The 23,411-nt window shown below is 45.3% G+C and overlaps 1 protein-coding gene across 4 annotated transcripts in view; it reads right to left on the bottom strand.

Moving 5' to 3' along the window:
* ANKRD11 (ankyrin repeat domain 11) overlaps positions 1-23,411 on the bottom strand; it is a 190,015-nt gene that overhangs the window by 115,822 nt on the left and 50,782 nt on the right. For all 4 annotated transcript variants that reach the window (XM_074314445.2, XM_074314447.2, XM_074314446.2 and 1 more), the window contains exon 2: positions 10,872-10,955. The gene's annotated coding sequence lies outside the window, so the exon portion shown is untranslated. The remainder of the gene's footprint in view (positions 1-10,871; positions 10,956-23,411) is intronic.

Raw genomic sequence — 23,411 nt, 5'->3', positions numbered from 1 at the left:
ACTTAAAACAAGGGGCAGCTCTTAGAGCAAACTGAGTAAGCTGTGAGCCAGGCATTACTGAGGGGACAAGTTTATTTAAGGAAAGGAGTTCTCTTAGAAGTCCACAGTCTACACACAGCGTCGTACATGCCTCTCACGTGGAAGGTTGCCAACAAGCCCTGAGGCTGGAGTGAGGGAGCCAGGGGCCCAGTGAGTTCTCTTCCGACGCCTCCACCCAGGCACAAATCCTGAGCAAAAGCCTCTGAGAATACCAACCTCCGTAACTAAAGAAAATGGAACTATGGGAAGGGAGCCAAATGCAAAGAAAACACTGCCTTCACTGAAAACACTTAAAAAATGTAGAAACCTGTTATGGCTCCCATATAAAACTTTCCTCTGCTTTTAAAGGATTAATAGCCAGAAAGTGTTATTTTGTTCTTCTAGGATCCTTCAAAAAATGTAGCATCAGTTTCAAGGGTCTGGTGCAAAAGAGAAGAGAAGGAAGAGTTGCCCTACAAGATGGCAATGCTCAGTCCTAAAGCTGCTATGGCCCCGAGGCCCCAGGCTGGGTCAGGCCCCTGCCAGGAGAGGACACACATCCAGTCACTATGCTGAATCCTGAGTGGGAGACACTGATCATTACTGGATACTGTACCCCAGAGGGGCGTGTTTTTAAGAGTTCAGAGGCCAATCCTGTGCTCTCCTCTCTCGACCTCACAGGGCTGTTCTGAGGATCCAAGACTCCATGTATTCACATGGAGATTTGGTTTTCAAAATGTTCCCCAGTAAGGAGGCCGTCACATAAATACACTGCTGACGTTATTTTCTCTGGAGTGGGTAATGTGAACCCGTTAGCAATAGATGGGTAACCACAGACCACCATAAACACACTGTGTTTTAAGTAAAACTGAAATCAGACTTCCAAAAAGAAACATTTAACAGTTTCTCCTGTCTGTACCCCCTACCCCGTCACTGTCAAGACCATGGCCCAAGGCTACCATCACATGTTCTCCCTACACAACCACCCACCAGATTAACCTGCGGAGACTGCTGGGGCAAAAGAGGGGGTGTAAGTGCGGGGGACCCAACAAAAACTTCTCTCCTTTAATATTTCTCTATGGTTATTTCTGAATAAGTTTCAGAGTAGTCCCCCCCACCCCCACCCCCGAATCTGCGCTCTCAAATAATTTTCACTAGCTTATAACAGATGTCCTACCTGGGTAATAAAGGGAAGGAAAAATATTTTGTTGTACACATTTGCACAACAACTATTTACAGGAGCCTCTCTTCACAAAATCACTTTTCTAGCCTGCTTCCTGGGACAGACTTGACTCTGTTCATGGCTAGTGTGCACTGACAGCTCCGCGTGGGAAACGCGCTACTGGAACTCGTGTCCTGAGGACTTACCCAGGCCCCTGGGACACGCAGGGCTCTAACGCCTCGCGTTTTCTCCCAGCACTCACCAACATACTGGATGCATCACAGTGAATCCCAACTGTTCTCCAGCAAAACTTCTGCCAGAAAATCACCAAGGACCTAAACCCACTTAACACTTGGCTTTCTGTTTCTTAATTATAGAACCATAGCAAGGGGTGAGTGCTGGGAGCTGGAAGCCCTTGAGACCCAGTTACTCTGAGCTGAGCACGTGCGTAACGGTCAGGCATATTTTATGCCCACAACTCCCACCAACGCACAGAAATGTCCCCAGGCCTACACACAGTGACAGGGACACACGCTTCACACCACCAGAGAGCACTGCCTCCCCATCACTCCCCACGGGGGAAGGGTGGGCCTAATTACAAAAAGCCCAATGTGACAATCCTAGAGGAGAGCCTGAAGCTCACAGCCCCGAGGGGAACATGAAGGATGAAGGAACGTCATAGGCCATGGAAACAGGACACTGCGGTGAGGAAGACAGATGAGCCCTTAGTACTTAGGGTCTTAGCGGGATGGAAAACAAAGGGCAGCACAGAGGCAGGAACAGATGCAGAGTTCACTAGACATCTGCCAGGATGAAGGACTAAGGGCCAAGACTTCTTTTAAAAAGCCAGGCCCAAGTGCTTGGCTGGAGCTCCCCAGCGCTGCATCCGTAAGCAGCCGACGACACAGAACAAAATGCGCTCCATGGTGGTCCACTCCACCAACAGGCGGATGCCCTCCGGGAGGCAAGAGTAGACGCAGGAAGGGGTGGAGGACTCGGAGGGAGAACAGAATGCAGTCTGAAAGGACAAGGCCTCCAAGGGAACCCTGACAAGTGTCAGTACATTAGGAAAGGACCAAAGAGAGCAGATGGGAAAAGTCTAATTGATAGGAGATAATGTGGTCACAGAGGCTTCAAGAAAGGGAACAAACATGAAGGTCAGGAAGCCCAGCAGAGCTGACCAGCTCAGTATGTTTCCCTCTGGTACTGCCCCAACCCCAGGGCAAAAGCGCCCACCTCACCAGTGGCAGGGCCACTGGACAACACATCAGAGCAAAGAAATGAATTCCTTCTTTCATAAACAAAACTCCACCTTCCACTTAACTTGGGGGGAAAAGGCTCCGACTAATAAACTACAGGTCAAGCATGGGGATGCCGATAACAGCGGGAACGCATGGCGGGCCTCCTGAGCGACAGGTGCGAGCAGCACTACTGCCCCCTCTAAAGCCGACCTTGGGCAGGAAGCCACTGGCACACACGTGACCACAGATGAGGAAAGAGGCCACAGCGGAAGGACTCTGAGGCGGCTGCACTGTGTGAAGAGTAGTGGGTGTGCTACACAGTCAGTCAGCAAACTAAGGCTGAGTGAGTCACCATCTGGGAAAGCTCACACCAGCTTCTGCCTTCGGGATTCCTTTCCACCACCTCTGGGCTTTACCGGTTCTCCTGGGGCAGCGGGCTCCAGGGTAAGGCCAGACAAGACTATGCCCTCAGGACATGGGCTGCGTTATGTAAATTAAACAAACCACCGCTGCAGCAACCCTTCCAAGTTTACTTAAGTCTCAGGCTGCGGTATAAACAGAGACAAGAAAAAAGTGTAAAAAGGTCAACTGTGTAAGTAAGCAGCCTGACTAGGCAGAAAAGACCAGAATCAAGAGCTAGTTCCCTGGACAACAGAGAAGGAAAAGGATGGCAGGTACAAGGCCTTTAGAAAACGGGCTTCACCATCAACCCAAGAGCAGCAGACCCAGGTTTCTTTTCCAAGCATACTTCATTTTATTGCACTTCGCAGATGTTGCATTTTTTTTTACAAACTGAAGGCTTGTGGCAACCTTACATCAATAAGTCTATCGGTGCCATTTTTCCAACAGCATCTGTTCACTTCATATCCCTGTGTCACATTTTGGTAATTCTTGCAATATTTCAAACATTTTAATGATTATTATGTTTGTCGTGGGGATCTGTGATCAGTGATCTTTGATGTTACTGTTGCTGTGAAGATTGCTGCAACGACAAAAAGGATTTCAAGTATTACATACACCTAGTTGATCAAGCAGCAGCAGGGTTTGCGAGGACTGACTCCAACTGGAAAGTGTCTCCATCTTACCTCTGGGCAAAATGCTGTCAAAGAGCATCGGACGCTACAAAGATACCATTCATGAGAGAAGACTCGATCACTGCGGCAAACTTCACGGTTGTCTTACTTTAAGAAATTGCCACAGCCACCCCAACCTTCAGCAACCACCACCCTGACCTTTCAGCAGCCATCAGCATCAAGGCAAGACTCTCCACCAGCAAACAGATTATAACTCGCTGAAGGCTCAGATGGCAATTAGCAGTTTTAGCAAGACAGTATTTTTTAAATTAAGGTACTCTTACAATAAAAATGTGGAAAATGCTATCTATTTTCTTGGGTTTAGTAGGGAAAAGAGGAAGGCCATAGTGAAGGTGTCTGGGGAGCACGTGCCTCACCTGCAGACCTTGAGTTAATGGGAAGATCCAAATCAGCAGACAGTTTTGAGTGGGATTTCTCCCAAGGGTGGGTGAGCACAGGCGGGCTGCGAGAAACACAAAAGCCCTGACCACCCAGCCTCCAGTGAGGTGGTCCCAAGGAAAGACTCTTTGGGCAGAAAGAAACCTACTAGGAGAACCTGGCAGTCACCAGGTGAAGAATGCCAGACAGGTGGCCTGCAGGGCTGGTAAGGCAACTTAAACAGAAGAGCCTCAAACACAAAGAAAAGGGATTTTTTTAAAGTGAGGTTTTAGTTTAAGGAGGTTAGATGAGCTCTACATACCTGCTTACAGCTTTCCCTACTTAAAAAAAAAAAAAATGCTCTAAATAGGGTTTCTTCAGCTGTGCCACCTCAGGCTGGATGGTAAGCCTTTGTCTCCCCCCAGTCTGTCTTCCCAGGACTCAAAGGCCCAGAGTCCGTCTCTGAGATGGTAGAGAGACCAGTCTCTGGGCTGCAATAAAGCCCAACTTCCACAGGCTCCAGCACCAACTGACAAACAATTCTGTTTGAGACCCACCCGTAGACACTTTGTCTCCTTCCCTTCTCCTGATGCTGCAGCCAGTGTCCTACGGATCCTTTCTTAAGTCACTACTCTGCCCACTGCCAGTACGAAATTAATGTGGGTAAAGGGTGAGGGGTAAAGGTGAGTAAGACAGTAAACATTTCAAAAGAACAGGAAAATTGGTAATGGAAGTTTTAATTATAACACTGAAGTTTAAAATGCGGTATTACCATGCTAAAATATCCTAGGATTTTTGTAGGGTTAAAAAAAAATCGGGTCACATCTAAATTGGCATCTTTCAGCTCAATTCTCAATTTCAATCTAACTTTATAACATTGTTTGCTATTCTGCTACAGGGCAGAATTTAACATAAGATAGGCACATTGTGAAATTCAATTGTGTGGGTACAGTCACGCGAGCATCACGTGACATTCTCATGAGGTAATCTGTCTCTAAAGGTGGCATCTGGTCGGCCACTAGGATGAAATCTTTAGAACTCTGGTTCCCACTAACAAAAAAATGAACAAGAATAAATTTCAAACAGAGGCTGACGTCATCCAGGAGATGGAGAAAATGCACAGAGAAGATTCACAAAAGATGGTGGTGGAAGGGAGGGGGTTGGGGTAGGTGACAAAGGTGAAGGGATGAAGAAATACAAATTGCTAGTTACAAAATAGTCACGGGGAGTAACGCACAGCATCCACCGTCAGTAATGCTGTAACAACTATGTATAGTGCCAGGTGGGTACTAGACTAATGGGGGGGATCACTGCGTAAATCATATAAATGTCTAACCGCTGTGCTGTACACCTGAGACTAATATAAAATAATACTGAATGTCAACTGTAACTGTAAAAAATAAATAATTTTTTAAAAATAAAAGTACAGTTCAAGAAACAAGAAGATGGTGTGGTGGTGGTGGGAATGAATCTAGGCCAACATACCAGATGCAAGACGCCCTGCCCAGCTGAGGCCACCATCAACCGAGCATCTGCTCCCAGAGAGACCAGGCGCTGAGGGAAAACACTGCCCTCGATGCACGCCTCTGGCTCTGCCCTTGCCCTTCTGCCCTCCGAAAATACCCAGGATCCAAACAGTGGCTGCTACCTTCCTCAGAGATGGATGAGGGCCCCAGGGTTTTCTTCCACTAAACAAACTATCCATTAACAAAAGGTCAATAAAGTCTAAAGCCTGCAAAGAAAAGTGTCATTTGGTTTCTAAAGAACCCCTTCTTATTTCCTTCCTTTACCTCCTTTCCTATTCTTGCTCAGGCAAAGAGCCCTCTAAGCCCACAGGAGCTTCACCTCTGGCCTAGGGCAGACTCTGAGCTTAAACAGAAAGGCGTGGGGGGCGGGGGCTGTCAAGGAAAACACAGAGAGGTCAGTGGCGAGAAAAAAAATGTGTGTGTGCACGTGTGCTTCGAAGCAGAGCCTTACATACTAGGTCACGCCGCAAGCCAACACCTGGCAGTTCCCACTGCCAAAGTCAACTTGTTCTGGTCCCCCGGCCTCCACACTCGGTTTCTTTCTAGCACGATGCAGAGGCAGGGCGGCAGGGGTAGTAGTCGCCTGGCCCAAAGCTCAGGACTCCGTGCTGGCACTGCAGCCAATGACGTGCACACATCCAGGGCCATACCGTGCAGACCCTGCCCTCTCCAACCTCTGGCACTGCCTGGTACTATTACAGGCCCAGGGACTGGACCAATGTCATGCTCTCTTGTCTTTCAAACGTGCTACTCTGGTCAGCACTCAGCTCCATCTTTAGTATCCCTCACACAGCTGCAGGGAACCACAGTGGCACGTACTAGGAGACGGTGCAGACAGGTTTGGCTGGATCACACACGCACCCTCGCATTCCTAACAGGGCACGAAAAAGCCCACCACCACCCTTTTTTGGACACTAAGAATATCCTAAATCCTTTCTCCCAATAGGCAATACAAACAACAATCAAGACACCTATTCTAGAGTGGAGAGGAGACTACAATTCTCAGCAGGCCCATCCTGAAGGTGCCTCATGACTGTTCGGGCCACCCCCAGACGTAGCCACACTGTCACACAGCCCCCTTCCTGTCGCCGTCTTCCTCCCACTGAGATCTCGTGGGCTGCACACGGAACACACTGCAGCAAAGTTCAGCTGCGCAGAGGCTCCCTCCCTGAGTTATGTTCAGCAAGGACCACAGGAAGGACGGATGTGGTTCTCCGGTTTGTTCCAGCAGGTAAGTTCAGCTCAGTTTTAACAGAACTTACGGAGCATCTACTATAAGCCAGGGTACAGGCAAATCTCTTCACCCTCAAATACAAAACATGGAGGAAATCCCTTCAGCCAGCTTTAAAATTTGATGGTGTTAAAATATAAAACAAACACTGGCTCTATGAGAATCCCTGTAGTTAGCAGCGGAAGGAAAATAATAGCGATATTATAACCAACGAATAAGGGATTACAAACAGTCCACAAATCCTTCTCAGTCCCAAGCAGGTATCTCTACATGCCATCCTTCCCCGTGCAGTTGGGGTCGCAGAACCCAGAGGCCCATTCCAGCCAGAAACATCCAGAGGGCAAGAACAGAGCCAAACAGCCAGAACTCACAGCATGTGCACAGCCACCTCTGCTGGGACCGGGCTCCTCTTCTGCTCTCATCCGCCTACTTTCCAAACCCTCTCCCCGGCACGTGAATTCTCCAGCAATTCAAATGTCTTGGAGCAAGAGGACCAAAGTTCTACCAATTAACAAGGGCTCGGCTGGGGGAGCAAGAGCTTCTGGGGAAAAGTGTTTGAATACAATTGCCAACTTTTATATTAACAAAAAAAATATGCATTTACTGAAATCTAATTTAAATGATATCTAACATTCTGTACTTTATAAGGTTTAAAGGAACCTAGCCAAAAATATTCCCCAGAACCCTAAAATTACAATAAAAATTCATTATACTAAAAAATTCAGTAAATTATATTGGCATAATTAGTTATGCATATTTCTTTGAAAATGAGGCAGTGTGTTTTATCTATTTTTGAATCAAAAACAAAAACAAAAACACCTCTTTGTTAGAAAGGCAAGTGAATTAGCATTAGGACACAGTGGTACACATTCCTTACAACCCTGCCCGCTGCATAGGCCACCGCAACCACGTGTGCCCTGGCCAGGAAGGCATTCGGCGGGTGGCAGGTCAGGAAAAATCGCCAGTCCTCCCGTGCACACGGGGAGCAGAGGGCCCTGCCTAGGAAGAGCTTCTCTCTGCGCCTCAGCACCACATGGGAAGGCATTCCCTGTCAGGACCCCTCCTGCACGCCCCGCTCCCTCCAACCTCGCTGCTCAGAGGACCCTACACGCACACCCCACCCCCGGGATCAGCACGTGACCAGCAGGCAGAAGAGGACCTGCTTCTGCTGCTAACAAGCCTCCCAGTCCCGCCAAGCTGTCTGGGACGCAGGCCGAGCACCAGTGTTGCTCACCTCTCTACAGTAAGCGCAGCCTGTTCGGGCTCAGCGCTGCACCCAGAAACCCCGAGACTGTACACAGCACTCTTCTGCGTGCCTCGCAAGTTCCAACATTTCAGCAAGTCAAAAAGTGATCACTTTTCTATTTTAAATATAGGTGTTCAATTGGAAATATAAACCATTAAATGTTTATATAAAAGGTGGCCTCCATTCATATAAACAAGACTGCCTTTATAATTATAACAGGTCCATTTTCATAAACCATATTGTTTTGGGTACATACTGCAAAAACCCTGATTGACAGTTAAGTGTGAATGTAACTTTCATATGCCGCCTAGGAGGCTGGTCAGTGCTGGAAAGAACTCTCATGAGCAGCCGGAGGCTCACTCACTCTGTCGTATCTATACACTCGTCTAAACCTGGAGGAACGTGTGCCACCAAAAACCATTTCAATCCCATCACTTCTCTGGAAAGGCTTTGACCCTCCTGTTTTACCAAGAAAGATGTTAAAGTGAATTACACAAGCCATCAGCTGAAACTGGAGTTTCATGCTATAGAAAGGTATTTTTTTTAAAAAAATCTAAATCTAATTAGTTTAAAGCTTTTATTTTCGTGGAATTCTGTTTCCATAAACAGTGTCACTTAACCTCTAAAGAAACCTTAAAGTTAGGTATCACCATTGCCACCTCACAGGGGAGGAACCATGGCTCACAGGATTGATGACGTGGGCCCAAGGTCACCACACACCCCTGTAAACGCCGCCACGCCTGGAGTAACAGGACAGGACCAACTCAGAATCCACCTAAACTAGGACCCTAAATGCTACCCAAGTGGGAGACGAGAGCATAGCAGTAAACACTAAAGGAGCTTTAACAAGCCCATCTCTGTCAGAAAAGTCATTTTAATCTGATCTAAATGGCTCATATTCTATATTAGGTTGTCAAAATGAAAATTAGAAACAGTGAAAAATAAAATAAAAAATTATTAGAGAGCCTACAAAATAATTCTATTTTTAAAAATCTGCCTTCTGATGCCAAGAAAGGTAAAGGAGGGCAGCCGTCAGTAAGCCGCTTACACCGCTGCAGCCCAGCCCTGGCCCTGCTCTCGTACATTCAGGCCACTGACCCAGGAGGAGACCTGGCTGCTGGGCAGTCACAGCAGCACCTCATGTTAATAAGAACCTTCAGCTTCAGTCAATACAAACACGGTTGATTGTTTGGAAAGACTATCATAATCACTATTAACTGAATATTTATGGTTAATTAAAGTGATAAATGGCATTAGAAACCTTGAATTAATACTGTGGTATGGTCAAAAAAGCCAACCCTTCAAATGTTAGAAAGCCTTTTAACCATTAACACATCCACTGCTGTCAATCCACCAGACACTGAGCCAACCCAAGACTGTCAGCGAACAGTTGCTGTTAATTGTTTTATTTTAATCAGGTATCACCATATCCTTAAGAAAAACCTAACTTAAGCAGCAGTTTGTTTTTCCTTGTTATAAATTAAGAATAATATTCCAGTTCCTCAAAACAGGCAGAGCTTGGTCTCCCAGACGTGGGTCTCCCCTGGACCTAGTCTCTAGTGGCTGCCCCACTATTATGACAACCAAGCTGAGCCCACATTCACAACCCGGGAAGCACTGCCCGGCTGCCACAAAGCCCACCACCATCCCACCTGTTCACAACACCCCTACTGGCCAGGCTAACTATTAATCATCCCGCAGATTTAGAGAAAACAAGTCTAGGCCTACTGTCAGAGACACCTCAGATCTCTTTTCCATCGAACCTTATCCCCATTTCCAAGAAAATACTTCAGTCAAGTCAACAAGACCAGCCAGGTGCATTTCAAAGGGGCCCGATTCAATGATGGCTGCGATAGAGGACGGTTCTGTTAGATTAAAAAGCCACATCACTCCAATCTATGGTGATGGAAAGAGAACTGACTCTGGATGATGAACACACAATGTGATATATAGATGATGTAATACAGAATTGTACACATGAAATCTATGTATCTTTACTAACAATTGTTACCCCAATAAACTTTAATTAAAAAAAAGATGACGACGACGCTACATCACGAAAGTAGCAGGAAAGGTTTCTTTCATGTCTGTTAGGAACAACACCACCACAAAGTAGATAACACACGTTTGGACTGTTTGCTTTAAAACACTAATACTTGGCTACGGTATGAAAAACTAAAATGAGCCAAGCGTTTCCTTTCCAACTGTTATCAATCCACATATCAGAGGAAATCAAGTGTATGCCAATGCAATGCGTCTCCCAAGGGAGGGCTTTGTCCTGGAGCAACAGGTGCTCGGTCAAACCTGAGACCAGAGTCTTTAAGGAAACAGCTGTACCTCCTCTCAAAAAATTTGTCAGTAATTCCAGGAGGAAGCAAGGAGTCAGGGCAACCTAGCAAAACATGCCAGTCGTTACCCACCAGCCACACACACTGCCTCAAACGTCCAGGGACACCATGGAGTGGCTCCCGAGACTACCCGGCAGTGCCTCACTGCCCTGACACGCAGGCCACCAGACTAGAGCACAGAGCCAGGCCTAACGCTTCCCCAGAGGACCAGTGACAATTCTCAGAATAGAGAAACTCTCCTTCATGCAAAGTATTAATGCAAGATGCAGAGAGCACAGCACACCCACAGCAAGTGAGCACAGGGACCCGGGGTCTCCAGACTACCTGGCGATAGAGCGAATAAGAGAAAGGAAGTTGAGAAGAAACAACTTCCTTCAGTGGCCCAGCTACCAGCTTGTTTAATTTTTCTGCAGGTTTCCTCACTGGGACTTCAGGGGGGCTGTTTATTAACCCCACACAGCTCACTACCGACCACCGCTCTGAAACACCCTCATCTAAGTGAAATCCAGAACAAAATTCAAAACACGTAACCAAACTATGAAGCCCAAGAAAACCACTTGAAGACTGAAGCATTCGTTTGATACTCCTTTTTACAAACCAATGAAAATAAACACAAACTGATGAGAAGTAATGCAATAAAATATTTACCGAGTCCATAGCTGAAAGTCAATGTTGACGAGCGCTGTGTATTAAATCCAATAAAGGCGTGTCCAGAGCAGTACTGTGTGTATTCTGAAAAGAGAGAGAAAAATTAAAATTAGCTCAGGCAAATAATAATTTCTACTTCAGCTCTGTTTACAATTTGTCTCCCTCCATTTGGACCAGCCATTTATTCTACTACAAACTTCTTTCATTTCATTTAACTCCAAACAAGCAAAAGTGTTTAAAATGTCTGTTTGATTTGGGTTATAAAGGGAGAGGAAAGCCCAGGAAAGAGGCTCACACCTGATTTGTTTCAGGGCACTATCCAAATGGAAACCTCTGTTCTCAGTACTTTTTTCTGGAAAGCAGTGCAGGGAAAGACCAGGTTGAGGAAAGAACCCTCAGGTAGGTGTGTCATTCTCCCCAGAGACAAGGCCTCAGGACTAAGGTTTTCTCTTTACTCCAGTGGAATTTGACAGAAATCTCTGTCAAAGTTATGCAGTTTGCATCTTCTGCAGACTTCCTCTCACACTCAACATAAAATCCAAACTCTCCCTTTAGCTCATTAAAAACCCGGTGGCGCACCTCTCCCCACCTCCCATAGCGCCCTACGCCCCGCCTCCACCTCCACCTCCACCTCTGTCTACTTCCCTCACTAGGTAAGGCCTCTACCTGGAGGGCCCGCCACCTTCGCACGACCCACATTCTCTCTTCCATTTTGTCTGTGCCCACCGGTGCCTCTCAGCAGGCCATTCCTGACCACCCTGTATCTACCCCACGCCAACCAATCTCTTCCTCAGTCTACTTAAGATTTATTCTCCCAGACAAAGGAGCATAATTCAGACCAACGTCCTTCACATGACTCCAGTTCAGAAATGTGACTCCAGCATCCTACCATGTGTTTGAGTCCCTCCCTACACAACTCAGGGGAAGCAGGAAGATGAGGGCAACCCAGGAGGGCCGGCACATTTTGAAAATGTGAGGAAGGAATGTTGTGTGGGGGGTGCCAGGGCTCCCGGAGCAGAGGAGCTCGTTCGACAGGCTGCCTCCCTCCGATTCATTCCTCACAGAGACAGTCCACACATACACGGTCTCGTTACTAATTATTAAACTACAACCATACATATCAACATAACTCAATCTCAAAAACCAAATGAATGAAAAAAAGGTCTTGGAGGGATACAGTGAATATATTTGTCTTTCAAAAGCGCATAAAACTTAATATATTTGATTTACTATGTATACAGTAAAATGTCAATGAGAAGCAAATCACTATGAAATATAAAATTCAAAAGAATGGCGGCGGGGTGTTTGGACCCCAACTGGAAGTGTACCAGAAGTTACAACAATACTGGTAAAGCAGGGATGGCTGGTTTTCAAATTTATACCCTAATAACCCCTGAAGTTCACATGATAAACTAGCTAAAATCTTCCAAAACTCCGTGACAGAGGCTGAGCGTTCCTCGCCCCTCTGCTGCCCTGACAGGGAGTGGACAGGAAGCCAGGGCCACACCCCACACGAAAGCCAGGCTGATCCCTGGTCCCTAAATTGCACAACTGCTCATCTTCCACCTTGTGATTAATTGAAATAATTTAATTCTATCATTCACTACTAGGAATTTAAGGGTACACCGACAACTAAAATCTTTATTTTCATTCATCAAATATTTTTATATAAAAATGTAGCAATTTCAACAATTTGAAGGTAGACCCAAATATAATATCAAAAAAGAGCAAATGACAAAACATAATCTTGCAAAATAACTATAAAAACTAGATTTTATTTAGAAGCCTCTCACACTTCCTATACACAAGAAATCAAATAACTCAAGTGAGCATTTAAGTAGCCTCGCTGTATGAACACAATAACACTGCCAGTAAGAAAGGGAGAAATTATACTGCAGCATGAGGAAGAAAACTGACTACATAAATCTGTATAATCTCCTAGGAGAGATTTGAGATCTTTAAGAATAAAGCAAACAAGTATTAATGGGGGAAAAATACCATTCACACACATTTTTCCAATCCCTCCGAACATCAGCCTCTCGTCCACCTCCAAACACACTGAACGTGCAGTCAGTCAGGGAGCCACACGCAGGCAGGACACAGAGGAGGTTCTCAGACATGGTGCGTTTAGGAAGCAGGAGGCCCGGGATCTGCACTCACAGTGGTTTCCTGACCTGTGATCACAGATGTGTGTGTTTTGCAAAGATGGAGTCAGATTTTTTTGCCCTTAACTCCTGTGCAGGATTTCTCAAAGCTGACATTAACCTCAAGGACGATCAAAAGTGGGAAAGCACCTTCCAGTCATCCTAACTTGGTTTTAGTGAAAAACAACAAGTAGTATGTCGTTCAGCTTTTCGATTTTCCTACAAAGACGGTGACAGAACAATGTACAGAGTGTATGATGAATGTCTATACAGGGATACATAGCAAGGAACATCTAGTACTACGATTGTGAAGAAAACTTGAGGCTCCTCTAATCCAGGGTTTCTCAAACTCAGCATCACTGGTAATTTGGGCCAGATCGTTCCCTGCTGTCCTGGGCACTGGAGGGTGTGAAGCAGCACCCGAGCCTCTACCCACGAGATACCAGGAGCGACCCCCCTGCTGTGACACTGTCCCACGTCCTCGTCTGGGTAGAGGACCACTGCTGTAATCCACTTGCTAGTTTACAAATAAGGAAACTAGTCCAAATTAGGTTGAGATAAAAATGTTTTTAGTTGTATGAGGTCATGCAGGGAATTAAAAGAAGTTGGAAACAGAATCCACATCTTCTAAATCCTAGTCTGAAGCTCTTTTCATTCTAAGGGAAAATACTTTAGTAATTGACTCAATTATTTCTGGAAGACAGTACAGGTTAAGAGTCTTAAAATATTTATACCTTTTGACAGAGTAAGCCCATTTCTGGGGAATACATGTTGAAGAAATACTCTAAGATATAAAAACCTTCACGCAGCGTACCTGTTCACATTCAAACCACCAGCACAACTATAATTAAGCTACCTTTTCAAACTGAAATGCACCAGTCTACACTTTTTACTGTTAGCTGATAGCTACAGTTGTTCCCGGGCCAGAAATGAAAAGATCAGTGGGGAAAGAATGCAGACAAAGCCATGGAGACACGATCAGTTGGTCAGCGCCTAACAGAGCTGGCAGGGGACAAGTGCGAGGAAGAAGAACTATTCAATCGATGGGACAACTGCCCACCACTGTCAGGGGGCGAGGCCATCATGGATGCGGAACCCCAGCAAGAATCCATCTACAGTAACAGGGAGATGTTTCCATCAACGAGACTGGCAACATGGACTAGATTGTAATCACACGTGCTGATGAAGTTTGACGTGTATTGTTTGTTCAAGAAAAATAACATGAATTTTTTGAGAAAAATTAGGAAATATCTTTAACATTAGCTACTTTTGAATGGTGGGACAATGCAAGATTTTAAATTTATCTTTCTACTCTTTAATATCTCACCAGTTCCTTTAATGAGCTGGGTGCCATACTAAGCGTAGAGGAAAAAAAGTTTTTGAAAAGTTACCAAGAAATATGATATCCACATTAACCCCACCTCCTCTCACTTTTGCATAAAAATTTACTTTAGAACTCTGGCCTTCCGTTCTGTTACAGCGCTGCTTTTCACTCAGGCTCCCTGTGAAAAGCCTGCATGCACAATCTCAACACAGAACCACAATACTGTAAGGACCTTAGATACACTCTATTATCATATGGGGGCGGGGGTGGGGGGGAGAAGGTCCAAAATTACTAATGTTTTCACCACAGAGAATCATCCTTTTTCTCTTCTAATGGAACCCTGAGTTTTGGAAGATTGTACTTCTACAACTATGTACAATATTTAATTCACTTCCATTCTTATTAATCAAAGACATATACTGCTAATCACAGTTTCTGATCAGTATGAGCATTTTTTAAACCTGTCTTGATATAATTCAATCAATACCAAAAATAAAAATCATGTTATCTGTAGTTGGCCCACACACCATTCTTTCAGATTAACAATTTTCACTCTGGATTTTAAAATACTGAACATTTCTCAAGTCTCCCTTCTCTCTCTCCTTTTACCACCTTTCCAAATATCCTAAACGTCCAGGAATCCAAATTAGCAAAAGCCTGGTCTTACCTACACTGGCCTTAGCCCACAGGTCTTAAAACACTGTTACCCACAGAATGACTTTTTCCATCACAATCTTATGTAGAAATACAATTCTCATTACTAGAAACTAGGCTGAATGAGTAAGCGCACATTCGAACCCGACTGGCTGTGGAGCCCAGTGCAGGGGAGGCACTTCACACACAATGGTCGACAGAACCAGTACAATTACACCAGGATGGTGGCCACACCCAAAGAGCTGCAGGACTGAGACGATTTCTGGCTTTTCCTTTCCTATTTCCCACAGAAAAGTGGCCGTGCGCTCCTTCCGCGGAGGGCTGTGAGCAGAGCGGAGCCCAGGGCTGGGTTTGAGAGACGAGTGCCGAACTATGGCTTTCCTGACACACAAATGCTTTTTCAGTTAAGTTCAAACATGCACGAGATGGCAAGAGATGTGTCTTGAGGTCTGCACACAGACAAGCTAAATCCAGGGGCAACACCAACACTCAGAGCAGAACACCTAGTGCCTTCTGGGTACCAGACTGAGCTATTTGAGACTGGCCATTTTTGCAGGTCGAAAATGATCCAATATCCTCCACAGCAAAGTTCACAGCAGTTTTATTTCTAATTGCTAAATTCTACGTTGACATCTAGAATCAGCCCAGATGCCCTTCAACAGGTAAATGGTTAAACTGTGGTCCGTACACACCATGGAAAAGCGCTCAGCAACAAAACAGGAGGTACTGATACAGCAACTATTCGGACGGATCTGAGCGGGATCGATCGGAAGGGGACTGAGCTGAGCACACCGAGCCAAGCCCAAAAGGTTACATTTACGTGATTCCACTTATACGACATTCTCATATGATAAAATGTCAGAAATGAAGGACAGGTGATTGGCTGCCAGGTTAGGGACAAGGGTGACGAGACGCTGCAGAGGGGAAGTGGGTGTGATTATAGAAACAGTCAAGGCCCTCACGGTGACAGTGGACACAGGGACCTGGCCGTGATAAAACCACACACGCACAGCACCAGTGAAACTGGGGCGATCTGAATATGACTCGTGGGTTGTCCCATGTCAGTATCCTGCTTGTGATGTTGTATTACAGGTCTGCAAAATACCACTGAAAGAAAACTAGGCAAAGGAAACAAGCGCGCTTTCTGTATTGTTTCTTACAACTATGTGAATCTACAATCTCCATTTTTTTAAAGCGTCTAATACTGGCAGTTTTATATTTGACTATTAACTCATTTAATCCTCACAACAATCCCATAAGGTAGATATCTTTATTATTCCCACTTTATAGATGAGAAATCAGTGGCCCTGAGAGAGGGAGAAACAGCCAAGGTCCCACATTGACTGGTGGAGCCAGGACTCAAATCCAGCCTGGCTGGCTCCAGAGCCCACTTACAACCTCTCTCTTTCTCTCTCTCAGCTAGAAATGTAAAATATGAGTGTGTATGCTGTTCTCATTATAGCTTTAAAAATCTCCTTTAAAATGTAACCTTAGAGGACTTCAGTAAACACTGTTTGAAGACCACTGATCTGGCCTCCTCTCATTTTAAGGTTCTCAGTCTCAAAGAAAGATACAACAGACTAAATTCCATCTGCACATGAGACACAAAACATTCCTCCCCTCAGAGCGCCAAGAGCCCACAATTCCCAAGTCTCCCTGTGCTGTGGGAGTGGAGTGGATACCACCTGTCATCTCTGGTAAGGGCTATTAATCTGACCTTGACCATCTTCCAGGGAAACAAAGTTGTGGGTTTGTTTTTGGGAGGTATTTTGATTTAGGATGGGTGCTATTTGTTACTGTTTTCTTCGGGGGTTTTTTAGTGAGCAAGAAAGCTCAAGGGAATAAAGGCAACTAAGCAAACTTTAGCAATGACGTGAGGTGGGAAAGAAGCTGGAAGGAAAGATGAATGCTCCTCATACAGCTTCTTTCTTCAGTTCACATGCTCATTTTTCACCACAGGGCAAAGCAAGCAAGAAACAGAAAAGTAATGTTTCAAGACAATTCTCTCTATACCCTTTAAAAGAAGAAAATGCAAAGTGAACGATGCAGAATGACCAGAGAGGGGGATGATCTGACGTGACTGCCCCCACTTTCTCCACGCCTGTGCTGAGAGGAATCAAACACCTCCAGCCTGAGGCTCCAGCCCAAAGTGAACCGTCTCTTGCTCATGCTACCAAATCCAGGGGAATGACAGAAAATGGGCTTTTTAAAATAGATGTGTAACTACAAAGAAAAACTAAAAAGGGAAACGCTGTACATCCGAAACGGAATTCCTGAAAATTAAGAGAATAAAAACGTGCACTCAAACTAGAGAAAGTGGGAGCAGACTGTGAAATAGGACCCTGTTTAAGAAAAGACAGGCTGGTACCCTGTGTCCTGAATCCACAAAATATTAACCGGCGCTGACTTCTAAACAGGACAGAAGGCCCCGACTCTCAAGTTCACAGGCTCCCTGACTCCCTAACTCACCCTCAATGTACGAAGCCACCATCAGGAACAGTTGTGTAGACATCACACACGTTTGAAATCCTGATTAACAGGCATAAAACATAAAACGGCTTTTCTCAGAGTCTAAATCAGGACAGATTAACAGTATGTCCAGCTCTTAGCAAACTCATAGAATTCCACACCAGCATCACGCTCTAAGGGCAAAACTCAGAAGAAAACACGCATGTGATGAGATCTGCCCGTCTCTAGAGTACACTGTGGGCCTCACCATTTTATGATGGGGTCCCAGGCACTGGGAACACACAAGGGAACAGAAATCAGCGCTGGGGCTATTGCACTTCATTAGTGTAAGCGCCTACAGAACAATCACTTATTTATTTGCAACCTTTGACAACACTCATCTGTTTTATTTCTACAAAATGAATGGTCCTAGGAAGATAGACTACAGGACACTGGGTACCAGCCTGTCTTCAGGCATCAGAATCGAGACACAGCTCCGTGATTATATTGTCCTCATTCTACACAAGTTTTATTCACAAAATTCAGTGCAAGTGCTCTACATTCCCTCCCCTTGAAACTCCTGTGAGACAGGCAAGACTGGTAGTGACAGAGCCTAATATTAATAGAAGCAATGTACCAACCACACTGGGACACAGACAGGAAATCAGTGGGACATAACTAAAACTGGAACTGGACTGTCCAGAAAACTCACTTTAAAAAGGGGTGTAGGGGCAGCCAGATGGCTCAGTTGGTTAGAGCATGAGCTCTTAACAACAAGGTTGCTGGTTCGATTCCCACATGGGATGGTGGGCTGCGCCCCCTGCAACTAAAGACTGAAAACAGCGACTGGACTTGGAGCTGAGCTGCGCCCTCCACAAGTAGATTGAAGGACGACTTGACTTGGAGCTGATGGGCCCTGGAGAAACACACTGTTACCCAATAAATTTTTTTTTAAAAGGGGGGTGTAAAACTCTAAAGAATCTACACAAAACTGTTAGAACTAATAAATGAGTGCAGCACAGCAAGCCTGTAAAATAGAAGATCAATATACAAAAGATCAGTTGTATTTCTATGCACTAGCAATGAACAATCTGAAAGTAAGAAAACGATGCCACTGCAACAGCATCAAAAAGAAAAACTATTTAGGAATAATTTTAACTAAAGAGACGCAAGACTTGCACACTGAAAAGGACAAAATGCTGGTGAAAAAAACTGAAGGACCTAAAAGACCTCAGCACGTGGGGGGCCTGGATTCCTGGATGAGACCTACTGTTGTTAAAGACAGCAATCCCCCCCAGAGACCTACAGGTTCAATGTGATCCCAACTGCTGTTTTTCTAAAACTGGACAACTAATCCTAACATCCACATGGAATCGTCATAAGTGCTTTCCTTTAAACATCTTATATACTGCAACTTATAGAACTATGAAAGTTTTCCTAAAATTTTCTAGACAAGGAAAACATAGCTGAAATGTCTAGTACATGTATGTTGCCAGGTTTTTCCCCAAAAGGGTGATTTTATTTTTTAAGTACTGGGGAAGTCTCAGATTATTAACCTATAAAACAAAGGGATTTGATTTGATCCCTAACACCCCTTTAGTTCTAAAAATATATTCAATATCCAACATAGCATCGTTTCCTTTAAAAATACATCATTTCCCTGAATGTGTACTGCTCTGTTCATTTAGAATGTGAACCCACAGCAATAACTCGTACAGTTTAACAACTAAGATGCGATGAATAAGCTGTAAATTGGAGGGGGTTTGAGGAAACAGCAGGCAGGATGCACAACGCTGGACATCACAGAACTGAAATGTAGCTGAAGCTGACAATTCTCAAGTCTAGTATATGGCAGCTGAGGTGTTTCCACGTAATAAGGACAAAGTTTAACAACTGTCTGTTGAATGACTGACTTATTAACAGGTGTTCTCCCCTGCAGGGTGTCCCAGCCCTGCAGGGTATGTCCACTATCCTGGAGCACGGCTTCTCGAATTTCACTAATGTATCCTGATGCCCAGCCGCTGGAATGAACTGGAATGAAAGGAACATCACCGAAACAACTTAAACTGATTTTGTAAGACTAACAAAAGGGAGTTTATTCTTTATATGGTATCTTCTCAAATTTCTATTTGGAAACTATAATGTTCATTAGTGTTAACTGACTCTTCTACTTTCTCTCTCATCATGCACGGAGCCCCTGCAACCGTTTGGAGTGGATGCACAGACTGAGAAGAGAAGCGACCCACCAGGAAATCAATCTAAACTCCATCCAAGCCTTTCAGCAAAGCCTGCACTTATTCAACACAGCCTTCCTGACAGGTAGAGTTGACAGCCAACTCTGTCCTCCCATTAACTTTCAACAGAACTCCGCAGGAGCTGCCACTCAAAGTCTGCCTCTTTATTAAGAATTGTTTACAGAACTATCAAGTAGCAAGGGTGAAGTATAGAAGATAAGCAAAAGCAAGCTGGCCCTAGTGAATGTAACTTGATACATATTTATTTACGGCTTGTATGAGCTCTGACACATCCTAGCGTCTGGAAGGGTCCTGGCACGGAATGGCAGCCTCTGCCAGCTTCACTGGTCCCCACCACAGACCTGCACTGTTCTCCATACACTGTCTCATTTAACCTTTACAACAACCCTAAGGCAAAAGCATCATTTCCATGTTTCTGATGAGAAACCAGATTCTGAGATTGAATCATTTACCTCCAAGTCAGGATCAAAACCCAGGCTTTAGAGTCTGTCTCCGTAGCAGCCACACACACCACCCACCTCCCCTGCACTTCCAGTTCCTGGAGAGCACTTTAAGTCTAAAAATGACAACGCTCTCCCTAACCCAAAATATTGACATGATGCTGGCATTTACAATGAGATAATTCATACCTCAGAAATCCAGGGCAGGCTTAGTTCATCCTTCATCTAAACCAGGAACATAGCTGACTCTTCCCTGACTTGGCCTCTCAGCAGCGTTCATCCTACCAACTACCCGCCTCTTTCCCAGGCTTCCCTCATACCACCCGTTTCTCTTGCTAATTCTTTATTTCCACTTGCTTTCACTGGCCAGCTCTTTCTCCTCCACCTGCTCCTTAAATGCGGTTTCCTTCACACTCTCCCAGGTCAATCTTATCTGCTTCTGGCTTTAATAACCACGCTGTTAAATCTCAATTCCAGTGTCCAACTCAGAGCTCCCCCGGAAGTCACAAAGTCCACCCATATCAGAGACACACCCACAAGCAAGCGCGCACACACACACACACACACACTGCACATATGGGGTCCCCCAGTCCATTATGACTGCTATAGTTGCTGCCCTGGGTTCAGGGTACCACTGTTCAGACAATGCTCCAAATAAAATCCCACTGTCCCCCTTTTCCCTCCAGATCAAAAGCCAGTTGACAAGTTCTGTCAATTCCATCTTCTAAACATCACTTTCTTGTCCCTCCTGCCACTGCCCTGATTCCTAATTCAGCAAAGTCTCAGTATTTCTTCAGCTATGTTATCATAACAACTTAATTATCTCTACCTCCAATCACACACATCAACCAACTCATTCCCCACACTGCTGAGAAGTGAACTGGGCCTCTGAATCACCTCTTGTTTACACCTCACTCTCACCTATAGGAGTCACTGGGCTAACAAGGAATCCATTAGTGTTTTTCAAACTTCCAACCCACAACGAGAAACGTTTTACATCAGGATGCAGTACACACATACAAATACGTAACTAAAGAAAAGGCTTCACACACCCAACGCTGCCCTTCCTACATGGGAGGCACCCCAACGTTTTCTACTGTATTCTATTTTTTTTCTTTTTTTTTGTTTAAAGGAGGGCGCAGCTCAGTGGCCCACGTGGGGATGAACTGGTAACCTTGGTGCTACCAGCACCATGCCCTAACCGACTGAGCTAACCGGCCACCCCTCTGCGATAGTCTAGATTGGCTGTTGGTGTTGGTTTGTTTTTACTGTGGGCGCATCCCGCTAAGTTGATTTCACAGCCCATCAATATGGCAACCCCCTAATGGAAAGCAAGAGGAACACAGGCTCCGAATGAGGCTGTCCTATGCTGCCTCCTCAGCAATTTCGTTCTGCCAATTTCTTGAAAAGACCACATTTCATTCGCAGGTGGCTCCCTCTGCCCCTCTGCCCCCCTGGGCAAGCTCCTATTCATCCTCCAACATCACACGCAGGTCCCGACTTCCTTCCTTAATACTGTCAATATTTTCTCAGATTCTCTAGAGTGGACATGTACTGCTTTTTATTTCCCACTATGTCATCACCACACGTAGGAATCCTTTCCCACACATCCTCCCTGACTCAGGCTATACCCCCTGGGCTTGTCTCTCCAGTCTGTAAAAGATCCCCTCGTCTCAGAGCCCAATACTGCCCCCGGGTACACAGCACAACGGACATGGAAGGCACATGCAGATGAAACCCTCACTTTCAGAGAACATGAAAACACATAACTGGTTTATTGGAAAACATGGAAACGAGGTCACTTCATAGAGAAGCACTGTCATAATAAAGGTCTCTACCCTTCACCTCTGAGCATCTGTGCTCTTTCGATCCATCCAGCTTACAATCATTCTTTAATACAGATGAAAATTCACCTCAAATAAATGTAGTTTATAGACAAAATGAATGAGAAATGAATACATAAAGAAGCCCTCCCCATGCACAGGGTCTCACTACAAGCCCCAGCTGAGCAGCCTGGTCAGCTACCGTTCCTCAGGTAATTCCAGATTTGGGCTGTGGCATATTGGTTCCTCAGAGCCTCTCATTCTGCCTCACCTACAGATTAATACAGTTCTGCCCATTTTCTCCTTTCCAGAGTCACCAATTCTCGACAGCACCGAACCACTTCTTAACTGTACGCCAAGTTCCAATCTCCTTTTTTCCTCCATTTACTACCACGGACAAAGCTTTCAAAATATATTTTTACCAAATGGAAAAGAAACATTGCTCACTAGTCCCAATTCAAGCAAGGTTAAACTCTCAAATTAAAAGATCTCCCTGAAGGAGCAGTGAGGGAGGGAGGGAGAGACAGAGACAGGGAGGGAGGGAGGGAGGGGAATGCAGCTCTCCCCTCCGCCTGCAAGAACTGCGGAAGAAAACAATGAACGGGCACTTGCAATATAGCTACATAAATGTTTAAGATTAGTAACATTCACTGACTCTTTTCTTTAACCATAGTATTGGGGGAAGAGACGCAGACAGGACACTGGCCTCCAAACACAGAAGTTTCCAGTTCCCATCACTTCCACTGCCTGTTACCCAGCAAGAATTTAAGGTCCCCTGCCACCACGTAGCCTGTTCCACCCACTCACTAGATACAAACAAGCGGCCCCAGGTTGCAAACAGGCTGCAGAGAGGATATGCCCACTGTACTTCAAAGACTCAACTCACCCATGACTTGTCTCGTACATATTCCCACACCTAAAGATGCTTTAGAGTCTGTGTGTCTGGGGGTGGGGATTGTAGATTTTTTTGTTGTTGTTTCCCAAGCAAATCTAATAATCACTGATCTAGTTCCAGTCTCCCACCGAAACCCCCAATTATACAATTGTAGAAACAATCACCAGAAAGCAGTGTTTCTCAAACTTGAGAATTCTCATTACCTCTAAAGTAAGTCGGAGAGGCCTAGTTTGAGAAAGCAGGCCACAGAAACGAGAAGATTCCACCAAAGTCATTTAGGCCAGGAGTCGCAGGGCTGCCAGGCGAGTCCAGAGCTGCCCCTGCTGCAGGCTGCCCATCCCAACCCGGGCGTTAACACGACTAAGGACACATGTGGCGGGTCCACTCACTGTGTTCCTGCCCAGCTATGCACGGAAAAGCCTATTCAACAGCCCTGACATGACATAGTCTGCAACAGAGATCTCCTGCATCCAAAATCTGCTCTAAGGGACAAGATCAAATCCTTCCTTATTAAAGCGTGAGACGTGGACGGGGAACATCAGAGTCATACAGCCGTA

Source organism: Rhinolophus sinicus, chromosome 8 (assembly GCF_057876585.1).
Source record: "Rhinolophus sinicus isolate RSI-liver-muscle chromosome 8, RSI-T2T, whole genome shotgun sequence".
Classification (NCBI taxonomy): Eukaryota; Metazoa; Chordata; class Mammalia; order Chiroptera; family Rhinolophidae; genus Rhinolophus; species Rhinolophus sinicus.
The sequence above is the reverse complement of the archived record's forward strand: the minus strand, read 5'-3'. Positions and strand labels throughout refer to the sequence as shown.